Here is a 13,926-nt window from a genome sequence, read left to right on the forward strand (position 1 = left end):
AGTTGCCACAATTTTACTGTAAAATTTACTTTTTTTTTTTTTTACTATAAATTTAAAAAAAGCAATTTTACAGTTACATTTTAGCACCTGAGCTGCAATTTTACTGTAAAATTTACTTCTTTTTTTTTTACTATAAATAAAAAAAAAGACATTTTACAGTAAAATTGTGGCACCTGAGCTGCCAGTTGTTTTTGTTTTTTGTTTTACCACAAATCAGCAAGTGTAGATTTTTCAGTGTATTACTGTAAATGCCAAAACGGCACCACAGTTTATTACAGTAAAAAAAAGTACTGGTTTTTTTTTTCATTGAGAGAAAAGTGCCGTAAAAACCACAATAAATTTCACAATTTTACCATTGAATCTATTGCTACTTTTACATTGCACAATTTGACAGATTATTAGTATTTATTTCTATTTAAAAAATGGTTTGAATGTTTGATCATATATTTTTGTATAATTAGTGGTGTTCGGGTATGTGGGACCCGTTTTCCATCCATTTCCTACCGCTTGTCCCTTTTGGGGTCGCGGGGGGTGCTGGAGCCTATATCAGCTGCATTCGGGCGGAAGGCGGGGTACACCCTGGACAAGTCGCCACCTCATCGCAGGGCCAACACAGATAGACAGACAACATTCACATTCACATTCACACACTAGGGACCATTTCTCCCGTCCAAAAGCAGAACCTAGTAACTCACTTCTAGCTGATTTTGATAAAACAAACGGTTTTTCTGTTGTATCTACGCAGTTATGTGGTAGTTGCTAGGTCCTGCCATGCGCGTAACAGCTTACTTACGGAACAAATTACAATATCGCATACACTAATGTAAAGCATATCACCTAGTAATTAAATTATTATCAGCTCAGTTTTGACCAAAATTGAGTTACTGGGTTTTGCCTTTGGACGGGAGATTTAGTGTTGCCAATCAACCTGTCCCCAGGTGCATGTCTTTCATTTTTTATTAAAAGAAAAATTATACAATTAATACATTTTTCAAACTGAGACTCACTAACTTTGGCTCATTTCCTGTGAAGAACATATATCAGAATACATATTTAATGACCACACACACCATACATATAAGATGTCCGGGTCCACTGGACTTGGGGCTAATAGAAGTCTGGAAATTGATGTTCTGTGTACCACACACACACACACACACACACACACACACACACACACACACACACACACACACACACACACACACACACACATACACACACACACACACACACAGAGCAGGCCTAGACAGGAGGAGGACAGAGTGTAGGTACACAGAACATCAGAGGGTCAAATGTGTGAGAAAATGAGAGCAGACAGTGTTGACAAACAATGTTGCAGGTGCAGAAACACAAAAGAAGAATCCCTGTGGGATACAGAAACTGGCAGAGAAATGTTCTGTGCAACGTTCATATTGTTGTTACTCAGCCAGCGTTTGTGGGTCTGATGGACCCGTTGCATTTTGTGGCTTTTAATGCCTTACAATCAAACTGTCATGATCCGTGGTCATGTTTTCATTATGTTTTGTTAGTTTAACTCCATAGTTCCTGTTTTTTGTGCACTCTTGTTTGTTTTGGTTGCCATGGTTGCGTATGATTTTCACCTGCCGCTCACCTGACACTATTTAAGCCTGCCTTTGCCAGTCAGTCGGCCTGGCGTCATTGTTCGGTTCATGTCTGATTCCAAGTTTATGCCAAGTGTTCGCTTCATGCCTTGTATACGTACGTTTTTGTTTGTTCATGCCACAGCTAGTAAGTTTTCCTTCTTATAGTTTATGCTAAGTGTTAGTTTAGCTCCAAATGCGATCAGCGCGTTGTGCCTTTGCCTTTTTTTCCGGGTTTTTTGTAGTACTTTGAGTTTTGAGAAGATTAATAAATATGTTCCTACCTGCAAGCCTTGTCCGGAATAGTCCGTTTGCATCCCGGGAGAACAAAACCTCGCAGTAAGCTGCAAAGACCCCGCCGTGACACAAACACTTTTATGTTAAAATACTGAACAGATGTTTATTGGGATAAGGTAAACATCTGTTCAGTGTTTTAAAGGCCTACTGAAATACGATTTTCTTATTCAAACGGGGATAGCAGGTCCATTCTATGTGTCATACTTGATCATTTCGCGATATTGCCATATTTTTGCTGAAAGGATTTAGTAGAGAACATCGACGATAAAGTTCGCAACTTTTGGTCGCTGATAAAAAAGCCTTGCCTGTCCCGGAAGTAGCGTGACGTCACAGGTTGTGGAGCTCCTCACATTTGCACATTGTTTACAATCATGGCCACCAGTAGCGAGAGCGATTCGGACCGAGAAAGCGACGATTTCCCCATTAATTTGAGCGAGGATGAAAGATTCCTGGAGGAGGAAAGTGAGAGTGAAGGACTAGAGGGCAGTGGGAGCGACTCAGATAGGGAAGATGCTGTGAGAGGCGGGTGGGACCTGATATTCAGCTGGGAATGACTAAAACAGTAAATAAACACAAGACATATATATACTCTATTAGCCACAACACAACCAGGTTTATATTTAATATGCCACAAATTAATCCCGCATAACAAACACCTCCTCCCTCCCGTCCATATAACCCGCCAATACAACTCAAACACCTGCACAACACACTCAATCCCACAGCCCAAAGTACCGTTCACCTCCCCAAAGTTCATACAGCACATATATTTCCCCAAAGTCCCCAAAGTTACGTACGGGCAAGCGATCAAATGTTTGGAAGCCGCAGCTGCATGCGTACTCACGGTACCGCGTCTGCGTATCCAACTCATAGTCCTCCTGGTAAGAGTCTCTGTGGTCCCAGTTCTCCACAGGCCAATGGTAAAGCTTGACTGTCATCTTTCGGGAATGTAAACAATGAAACACCGGCTGTGTTATCCGGCACAGCAGTCAGGAGGTGCATTCTACGGCGGGGGTGCGTTATCCGGCACAACACCTGCCGCAATACACCGCTTCCCACCTACAGATTTCTTCTTTGCTGTCTCCATTGTTCATTGAACAAATTGCAAAAGATTCACCAACACAGATGTCCAGAATACTGTGGAATTTTGCGATGAAAACAGACGACTTAATAGCTGGCCACCATGCTGTCCCAAAATGTCCTCTACAATCCGTGACGTCACGCTGTAAGCTAACCCGGCCGTATTGGCATGTGTTGCAATGTTAAGATTTCATCATTGATATATAAACTATCAGACTGCGTGGTCAGTAGTAATGGGTTTCAGTAGGCCTTTAACATAAAAGTTTTTGATTGTGAGGCATTAAAAGCCACAAAATGGAACGGGTCCATCAGACCCACAAACGCTGGCTGAGTAACAACAATATGAACGTTACACAAGGGTTAAGTTTACGTAATGTGCGATTACATGGAGTACATGTATTTTTTTTCTCCCAAAATAGGAAGAAAGAATACATTTAGTAAGAAAAGTTACAGTACTTTATTGATATTATTTCCAGGCTTTCGAGGGCCATATAAAATGATGTGGCCCCCCGGACCTTGAGTTTGACACCTGTGCCTTACAACAACAAAGACAGTGGGCGAGCGAGACCCTACTCTTCAGCTTTGGCACCTTTACGGCATCTCGTTTGTCCGTCTTTGCCAACTGTATGAGTGTTGATTGCAACATTTATTAGCGTTGGCCTCACGCCGCAGCAGAGACTGTGCAGTCATGACAACGTCCAATGAACGCGCAACTGTGGTTTTTCATCAGAATTCCGCATTGTGCAACTGCCGCCCGGGCAGGAACCAAAAGGCCGTGACTTGTTCCACTGCCACTTGTTGCAGAATGCGTTATCTTCTTGGCGGGTTCATTTCTGAGTGAGCGGGAGCATTCCTGTCACTGACAGTAAACACTGTTGGAATCGCAGCTTGGCGTGATGAAACTAGATCATGGCTATTCAGCTCAATACTTTTGGGAGACCTGGTGCCTTAAAAAAACGCCAGTCAAAGATCTCTTTATATGACAGGACCACTGTGCTGTTTTTAATTACCTCCTGCAAAAACATTAGATCACGTCTACTCAGCTAAATAGTTCTGGGAGACCCACCGCAAAAACATTAGCTAAAGATTCTCCATATGAACTTTTCTAAAAACGCTAGTCAAGGATTTTAAACATCAACTTCTACTCATGAATCATCTATTCAACAGTATTGTGCTGCTGTTTTTAGGATCAATCAATCAATCAATCAATCAATCAATCAACATTTATTTCTATAGCCCTTAATCACAGGTGTCTCAAAGGGCTGCACAAACCACAATGGCGCCATTCATGATCTTGTGAGTGTCCAGTCTGTCAGAATTGCAGTTTATTGGGGGCAAGCAGAGGGTTGTAAGAGGTCTCCACCCTAGGTCATGATTTAGAATCAATCAATCAATCAATCAATCAATGTTTACTTATATAGCCCTAAATCCCAGGGCGACTTGTGCAATGGACGTCGAGTGGATCTAGCATAATATTGTGAGAGTCCAGTCCATAGTGGATGTAACATAATAGTGAGAGTCCAGTCCATAGTGGATCTAACATAATAGTGTGAGAGTCCAGTCCATAGTGGATCTAACATAATAGTGAGAGTCCAGTCCATAGTGGATCTAACATAATAGTGAGAGTCCAGTCCATAGTGGATCTAACATAATAGTGAGAGTCCAGTCCATAGTGGATCTAACATAATAGTGAGAGTCCAGTCCATAGTGGATCTAACATAATACTGAGAGTCCAGTCCATAGTGGATCTAACATAATAGTGAGAGTTCAGTCCATAGTGGATCTAACATAATAGTGAGAGTCCAGTCCATAGTGGATCTAACATAATAGTGAGAGTCCAGTCCATAGTGGATCTAACATAATACTGAGAGTCCAGTCCAGAGTGGATCTAACATAATAGTGAGATTCCAGTCCATAGTGGATCTAACATAATAGTGAGAGTCCAGTCCATAGTGGGGCCAGCAGGAGACCATCTCGAGCAGATACAGGTCAGCAGCGCAGAGACGTCCCCAGCCGATGCACGGACGAGATGTGTATGTTCAGTATGTAAAAGTGCTTTGAGTCACTAGAGAAAAGCGCTATATAAATATAATTCACTTCACTTCACTGTGATGCCTCCACGGTTTGATTTCAGATTTTCGGGACTTGCGCAGATCCTAAATACAAATTGGTAAGAAAAGTTGTTTTTGCGCAAGAGGGCCTCTTTAAATAAACATCAAATTAAACAAGTTTCTGTAATTACAATATATCCTACGGTTTCTATAATTCGTCATTTCCCAGCCAAAACAGCGTCTCTTTTCAAGTTAGCGGATAAGTGCTAGGTGCAGGCCTGTGATTATGTCCTATGAGGAGTGTCATTACAACACAGTCAGTGACTCTGTAGGCTGCCTGCACAATACCTCGAATGCTGCTTTAAGGCAACACCGTGCAAGAGTTTGGGGTGTTTGACCTCCCACATGCTGGTAGGATCATGTTACCAAGTTCCACGAGGGAAGTCCTGCGCCTCTCGCAGCAACACCTGGACATCCTCACCCACACAGGAAGCCTGAGGTCACTTCCCCCGTCTTTTAGGGAATGCAGACACGCGCCCCCGCACACAACTTAGGACAAGAAGGGAAAGAATCCGCATCAAAATACGGGATTCTTCAGACGACCGTACGTCAGGTGGACCTGTGAGTGGCATCAGGCCGGCCTGGGACTTCAGTGCAAAACTTACAAACCCCAAAACCAGTGAAGTTGGCACGTTGTGTAAATGGTAAATAAAAACAGAATACAATGATCCATCCATCCATCCATCTTCTTCCGCTTATCCGAGGTCGGGTCGCGGGGGCAGCAGCCTAAGCAGGGAAGCCCAGACTTCCCTCTCCCCAGCCACTTCGTCCAGCTCTTCTCGTGGGACCCCGACGAAGCACCTCATCTGGCTCCTCTCGATGTGGAGGAGCAGCGGCTTTACTTTGAGCTCCCCCCGGATGGCAGAGCTTCTCACCCTATCTCTAAGGGAGAGCCCCGCCACCTGGCGGAGGAAACTCATTTCGGCCGCTTGTACCCATGATCTTGTCCTTTCGGTCAAAACCCAAAGCTCATGACCATAGGTGAGGATGGGAACGTAGATCGACCGGTAAATTGAGAGCTTTGCTTTCCGGCTCAGCTCCTTCTTCACCACAACGGATCGATACAGCGTCCGCATTACTGAAGACGCCGCACCGATCCGCCTGTCGATCTCACGATCCACTCTTCCCTCACTCGTGAACAAGACTCCAAGGTACTTGAACTCCTCCACTTGGGGCAAGATCTCCTCCCCAACCCGGAGATGGCACTCCACTCTTTTCCGGGTGAGAACCATGGACTCGGACTTGGAGGTGCTGATTCTCATCCCAGTCGCTTCACACTCGGCTGCGAACCGATCCAGCGAGAGCTGAAGATCCTGGCCAGATGAAGCCATCAGGACCACATCATCTGCAAAAAGCAGAGACCTAATCCTGCAGCCACCAAACCAGATCCCCTCAACGCCTTGACTGCGCCTAGAAATTCTGTCCATAAAAGTTATGAACAGAATCGGTGACAAAGGGCAGCCTTGGCGGAGTCCAACCCTCACTAGAAACGTGTCCGACTTACTGCCGGCAATGCGGACCAAGCTCTGGCACTGATCATACAGGGAGCGGACTGCCACAATCAGACAGTCCGATACCCCATACTCCCTGAGCACTCCCCACAGGACTCCACAAAACACATGTAGACTGGTTGGGCAAACTCCCATGCACCCTCAAGGACCCTGCCGAGAGTATAGAGCTGGTCCACAGTTCCACGACCAGGAAGAAAACCACACTGTTCCTCCTGAATCCGAGGTTCGACTATCCGGCGTAGCCTCCTCTCCAGTACACCCGAATAGAGATCACACTCCTCAGCCTTCCCGGAATACAATGATATGCAAATAATTTTCCTTGGCTAGGTCTTTATGCATGAGTGGCGACTTGTCCACGGTGTACCCCGCCTCCCGCCCGATTGTAGCTGATTGTAGCTTTTGCAGTAGGTGCTTGAAAACAGCAGAACACTCCTGTCATTTGGAGGATCTTTGACTGGCTCTGGCTAGCTCAAAACACACACTTTGTTGTTCCTTCAGCTATAACAGAAGCCTTATGTAATGTTATCGTTCATTCATGACATTTCAGTCATTGAAGGGATTACATTTTTGTCTCTGCAGGACAAGAACGTCCACTTGACCGCCTATTCTGTCTGGGCCGATTTTTTTTTTTAAAAACCCCGATCCCGGCCACACCACGTTCTTCAGTTGATGGCTGGCCTCCAGCTACCACGCGGAGGCTGACCCTTGGCAAATACAGAGAGGGATCTCTGAAAAACCAGTAACGAGAGGACGAGGAGGAGGAAGGCAAACAAACACATTATGCAGTCCGTAGGCTTCACACAGGACACTTTCCAAGATGCTAAAACGGGGCACAAGGTGACAGCCTCTTGGCAGCTTTCTGCAAACAGTTTCCGTCCAAAGAGCCGCCAAGCAGTTAAAAAGCAACGCAGCGACTCAAAGGCCCTAAAATATGTTGACAACATGACCAAGTTCACAACAATTTCAACTACTCTCCATAAACATGTTAAAAAAGGAATGTTGTTGACCTGAATTTTGAGTCATTGATAGTTTACGCTACCTGTAGTAGCTATCAAACAACTGTTAGTAGGCTCATGTTGTTAGCACCATGCTAATTTCATAGCTTTGCTTCTGTTTCTTCAATCAAAACATCTACTGGTAAGCTAAAGTTAAAGTACTAAACTAGCAGCTGGCAGTGGATTTGAAACGTTTTAATGAATTTTTGTAAGAATGATGCTAGTAAATCTAAGTATCAACGGCTTTGAATTAATTGTGCTTGTAAGCTAATGTTGCTAGCACTAAGCTATCACCGGTAGCTAGCCGCACACAAATATATTAATTTTGTACTAATAATACAAATGTCTTACTTTGAAGGTACTGTTCTAAGCATTACACTAGCAGCTTTTTGCTGAGGGATCCCAACAGGACAAACAGTTTCCGTCCAAGCGGTTAAAAAGTAGCACAGCGACTCAAAGGCCCTAAAATATGTTGACAACATGACCAAGTTCACGACAATTTAAACTACTCTCCATAAACATGTTAAAAAAGGAATGTTGCTGACCTGAATTTTGAGTAATCAATGGTTTACGCTACCTGTAGTAGCTATCAAACAACTGTTGGTAGGCTCATGTTGTTAGCGCCATGCTAATGTCGTAGCTTCGCTTCTGCTTCTTCAATCAAAACATCCACTGGTAAGCCAAAGTTAAAGTACTAAACTAGCAGCTGGCAGTGGATTTGAAACGTTTTAATGAATTTTTGTAAGAATGATGCTAGTAAATCTAAGTATCAACGGCTTTGAATTAATTGTGCTTGTAAGCTAATGTTGCTAGCACTAAGCTATCACCGGTAGCTAGCCGCACACAAATATATTAATTTTGTACTAATAATACAAATGTCTTACTTTGAAGGTACTGTTCTAAGCATTACACTAGCAGCTAGCAGTGGATTTGAAACGTTTCAATGAATTTTTGTAAGAATTATGTTAGTAAATCCAAGCATTAATAAAGCAACGGCTTTGAGTTACTTGTGCTAAGCTATCACAGGTATCAGCTATCACACAAATATGTTATTTTTGTACTAATATTACAAATGTCTTACTTTGAAGGTACCGTATCATGCAGTATCATACTTAAACCCCACTTTAAAAAACTGTGCACTACAATATTTGCTCATTGTAGCCATTAATCCATCCATCCATTTTCTACCGCTTGTCCCTTAATCCATTATTTATTTTTGTTTTGTAGGTTAAAGTCTTACATATATTGTGCTCCTGAGTTAATGTTGCAGATCAATTTGAATGATTATTAAATGGTTCAAGTCAGTTTTAACAAAGATACTTTTTTTTTTAAATTACAGGCAAATTGATGCACTTTAAATATTTCCTGTTACAGATTAAAAACAATGTTAATAAAGCTATTTTTGTTGTAAGTTGATCTATATGTTCTTCTTTTTTTGTCTTTAATGTTAAGGATACAATATGACGCAGAGGTGTACTTATAACAATTTTATATATTGGGGGGTGTAGCAGAAAATAATGGAGAAGCACTGTGGTAGGCTAATGTTTTTAGCATCACGCTAACACTGGCATACAGCCATACTTTAAATATGTGTTATGTTTATTTACAATAAGAAAATAACTGTTTTGCATATAAAATGTATTGTTGGGGAGTTTTAGTGTAATTCCATACCTTAGTTTAGTTTTTTTCACACAATCCCAGTTTGTTGTTTTATTATGTGAAAATTTATGTTTTTTTGTGGCGTTAAAACATGTAATTTCTGTGTTCTGATCAAAATATAATGTCAACTGAAAAAATGCTCTTAATAAGTGTGCAATCATGCCTAAATGTTATGCAGAGGTGTACTTATAACAATTTTATAGACAGCACAGCAAAGCGTGGGAGGGTGTAAAATGTTTTTTTCTTGGTGGGGCATAGCAGAAAATAATGGAGAAGCACTGTGGTAGGCTAATGTTTTTAGCAACACTGGCATATAGCCATACATTAAATTAAAAAATGTTTTATTTAAAATAAGAACATTTTTGGATATAAAATGTATTTTTGGGGAATTTTTGTGTAATTCAATACCTTAGTTTAATATTTTCCACATAATCCCAGTTTGTTGTTTTATTATGTGAAAATGTATGTTTTTTGTGGCGTTAAAACATGTCATTTTTGTGTTCTGACGAAAATATAATGTCAACTGAAAAAATGCTCTTAATAAGTGTGAAATCAAGCCTAAATGTTATGCAGAAGTGTACTTATAACAATTGTATAGACAAAGCAGCGGAGCGTGGGGGGGGGCAAAATGTTTTTTTATTGGTGGGGCGTAGCAGAAAATAATGGAAAGCACTGTGGTAGGCTAATATTTTTAGCATCACGCTAACACTGGCCTATAGCCATACATTAAATTAAAAAACAAAACTACAATAAGAAAATAACTGTTTTGGATATAAAATGTATTTTGGGGGAGTTTTAGTGTAATTCAATATCTTAGTTTTGTTTTTTTTCCACATAATCCCACTTTGTTGTTTTATTATGTGAAAATGTATGTTTTTTGTGGCGTTAAAACATGTAATTTTTCTGTTCTGATCAAAATATCAACTGAAAAAATACCCTTAAGTGTGCAATCATGCCTAAATGTTATGCAGAGGTGTACTTATAACAATTGTATAGACAAAGCAGCGGAGCGTGGGGGGGCAAAATGTTTTTTTCTTGGGGGGGCGTAGCAGAAAATACTTGAGAAGCACTGTGGTAGGCTAATGTTTTTAGCATCACGCTAACACTGGCATATAGCCATACATTAAATTAAAAATGTTTTTATTTACAATAAGAAAATAACTGTTTTGTATCGAAAATTTATTTTTGGGGATTTTTTGTGTAATTTAATAGCTTAGTTTTGTTTTTTCCCCCACATAATCCCACTTTGTTTTATTATGTGAAAATGTATGTTTTTTTGTGGCGTTAAAACATGTCATTTTTGTGTTCTGATGAAAATATAATGTCAACTGAAAAAATGCTCTTAATAAGTGTAAAATCATGCCTAAATGTTATGCAGAGGTGTACTTATAACAATTTTATAGACAGCGCAGCGGAGCGTGGGGGGGCAAAATGTTTTTTTCTTGGGGGGGCGTAGCAGAAAATAATGGAGAAGCACTGTGGTATGCTAATGTTTTTAGCATCACGCTAACACTGGCATATACATTAAAAACAATTTTTTTTTAATTTACAATATGAAAATAACTGTTTTGGATATAAAATGTATTTTGGGGGAGTTTTAGTGTAATTCAATATCTTAGTTTTGGGTTTTTTCCACATAATCCCAGTTTGTTGTTTTATTATGTGAAAATGTATGTTTTTATGGCGTTAAAACATGTATTTTATGTGTTCTGATCAAAATATCAACTGAAAAAAATACCCTTAAGTGTGCAATCATGCCTAAATGTTATGCAGAGGTGTACTTATAACAATTTTATAGACAGCGCAGCGGAGCGTGGGGGGGCAAAATGTTTTTTTCTTGGGAGGGCGTAGCAGAAAATAATGAAGAAGCACTGTGGTAGGCTAATGTTTTTAGCATCGCGCTAACACTGGTATATAGCCATACATTCAATTATTATTTTTTATATATACAATAAGAAAATAACTGTTTTGGATACAACATTTATTTTTGGGGAATTTTTGTGTAATTCAATATCTTAGTTTTGTTTTTTCCCAGCCCTGCGATGAGGTGGCGACTTGTCCAGGGTGTGCACCACCTTCCGCCCGAATGCAGCGACCCCTAAGGGAATAAGCGGTAGAAAATGGATGGACGGATGGATGTTTTTCCCCACATAATCCCACTTTGTTGTTTTATTATGTGATTCTGATCAAAATATAATGTCAACTGAAAAAATGCTCTTAATAAGTGTGCAATCATGCCTAAATGTTATGCAGAGGTGTACGTACAGCAATTTTATAGACAGCGCAGGGGGGGTGTAGCAGAAAATAATGGAGAAGCACTGTGGTATGCTAATGTTTTTAGCATCACGCTAACACTGGCATATACATTAAATTATTATTTTTTTGAATGTACAATAAGAAAATAACTGTTTTGGATACGAAATGTATTTTGGGGGAATTTTAGTGTAATTCAATATCTTAGTTTTGTTTTTTTCCACATAATCCCACTTTGTTGTTTTATTATGTGAAAATGCATGTTTTTTTGTGGCGTTAAAACATGTAATTTCTGTGTTCTGATCAAAATATCAACTGAAAAAAAAACCTTAAGTGTGCAATCATGCCCAAACGATGATAAAAGTGACAAATACAGTAAAAAAAAAAAAAAACTTATTGCACTTATTATGACGTAATAAGGAGCAGCGTGCGGACACTGTTGTTGTTTCTAAGTCAATGTCAAGTTTGAATGGAGTTCATAAGGCATATAAATACACAGTACGTCCATGTGTGCATTTAACAACAGGATTGTTTAAAATTAAAAAAATAAATCAATACAATTTTATGTTTCCTACCAGGATTGGCAGCGGGCAGCCTGGGTGTCAGTCAGCCGGGAGTCGAGCGCTGTGGGGCGGGTGAGTGAATGAAGGCTGCTCCGGTGAGTCGGCAGCGTTGCCAGCCTGCAGCACACACAAAACTTTCCTGGGACTGAGGGACTGGGGGACTGTGAGACTGTGAGACTGTGGTCTACAAAGTTGTGCAGCTTGCCGGCTACTTTTTTTTTTTTTTTTAGTCTTTACTACTGAGGAAGTCGCTAGTGAGTCACAAGCCCCGCCCCCTTTGTCAACCCCCCGCCCACTTCCATATAAGGAATGTCTCCCTTCCTTGCATCTCTGCAGCAGCCTGGGTGTGTGCAGGGTGAACTCCCAGCCAGCTTGTTTCCCTAAATGAGCTTTAATTGAACTTCATATAAAGCAAACAATAGATCAGGGATGTCAAACTGGTTTCCATTGAGGGCCACAGGGCAGTTATGTCTGCCATCAGCGGGCCGCTTGTAACAGTGAATAATGTATTAATTTGCCTCTGGATTTCATTATTAGTTATACAAATTGTTTTAAGTAGACTCTCCATTTCACAGTAAAAAATTTACGTTTACAAAATTTTACTGTAAAATATAATGTTATTGTTGTTGTTTTTTTACAACATTTTATGGTAAACGGAAAAACAGTACCACTGTTTTTGGGGTTTTGTTTTTTTGACAGAAAAAGCGGGCAGCTTAGTTGCCAGAATTGTTGTGATAAATTGACATTGTTTTTTTACAACATTATATTGTTCATGGAAAACAGTACAGTAGTTATTATTATTATTTTTATTTTTTATTTTTTATTTTTATTTATATATTTATATTTATACATATATTATATATATAATATTATTAAAACGATTAAAAATGATTAACAAATAAAAATGATTACAATTCTGTTGACTGAGCTGCCCGTTTTTGACTGTAAAATCGTCGGTTGTTGTTCTTAACGGTGCATTACTGTGAATGGAAAGACGGTATATAAATATATATATCCATCCATCCATTTTCTACCGCTTATTCCCTTTGGGGTCGCGGGGGGCGCTGGAGCCTATCTCAGCTACAATCGGGCGGAAGGCGGGGTACACCCTGGACAAGTCGCCACCTCATCGCAGGGCCAACACAGATAGACAGACAACATTCACACTCACATCCACACACTAGGGCCAATTTAGTGTTGCCAATCAACTTATCCCCAGGTGCATGTCTTTGGAGGTGGGAGGAAGCCGGAGTACCCGGAGGGAACCCACGCAGTCACGGGGAGAACATGCAAACTCCACACAGAAAGATCCCGAGCCCGGGATTGAACCCAAGACTACTCAGGACCTTCGTACTGTGAGGCAGATGCACTAACCCCTCTGCCACCGTGAAGCCCAATATATATATATATATATATATATATATATATATATATATATATATATATATATATATATATATATATATATATATATATATATATATATATATATATTTATATATATATATATATTAGGGCTGTGATCGATTCTTGGGGTCACGATTCGATTCAAAATCTTTTTTTTTTTCAATTCAACACGATCCTCGATTCAAAAACGATATTTTCACGATTCAAAAGGATTCTCTATTCATTCAATACATAGGATTTCAGCAGGATCTACCCCAGTCTGCTGACATGCAAGCAGAGTAGTAGATTTTTGTAAAAAGCTTTTATAATTGTAAAGGACAATGTTTTATCAACTGATTGCAATAATGTAAATTTGTTTTCACTATTAAATGAACCAAAAATAGGACTTATTTTATCTTTGTGAAAATATTGGACACAGTGTGTTGTCAAGCTTATGAGATGCGATG

The 13,926-nt window shown here is 40.1% G+C and overlaps 1 protein-coding gene across 1 annotated transcript in view; it reads right to left on the reverse strand.

The window, feature by feature from the left end:
* fhl3a (four and a half LIM domains 3a) overlaps positions 1-12,268 on the reverse strand; it is a 117,554-nt gene extending 105,286 nt beyond the window's left edge. Inside the window, exon 1 of the mRNA XM_061958667.2 lies at positions 12,086-12,268. The gene's annotated coding sequence lies outside the window, so the exon portion shown is untranslated. The remainder of the gene's footprint in view (positions 1-12,085) is intronic.
* Between the last annotated feature and the right edge of the window lie 1,658 nt (positions 12,269-13,926).

This window comes from Nerophis lumbriciformis, linkage group LG04 (assembly GCF_033978685.3).
Source record: "Nerophis lumbriciformis linkage group LG04, RoL_Nlum_v2.1, whole genome shotgun sequence".
In the NCBI taxonomy this organism is placed as follows: Eukaryota; Metazoa; Chordata; class Actinopteri; order Syngnathiformes; family Syngnathidae; genus Nerophis; species Nerophis lumbriciformis.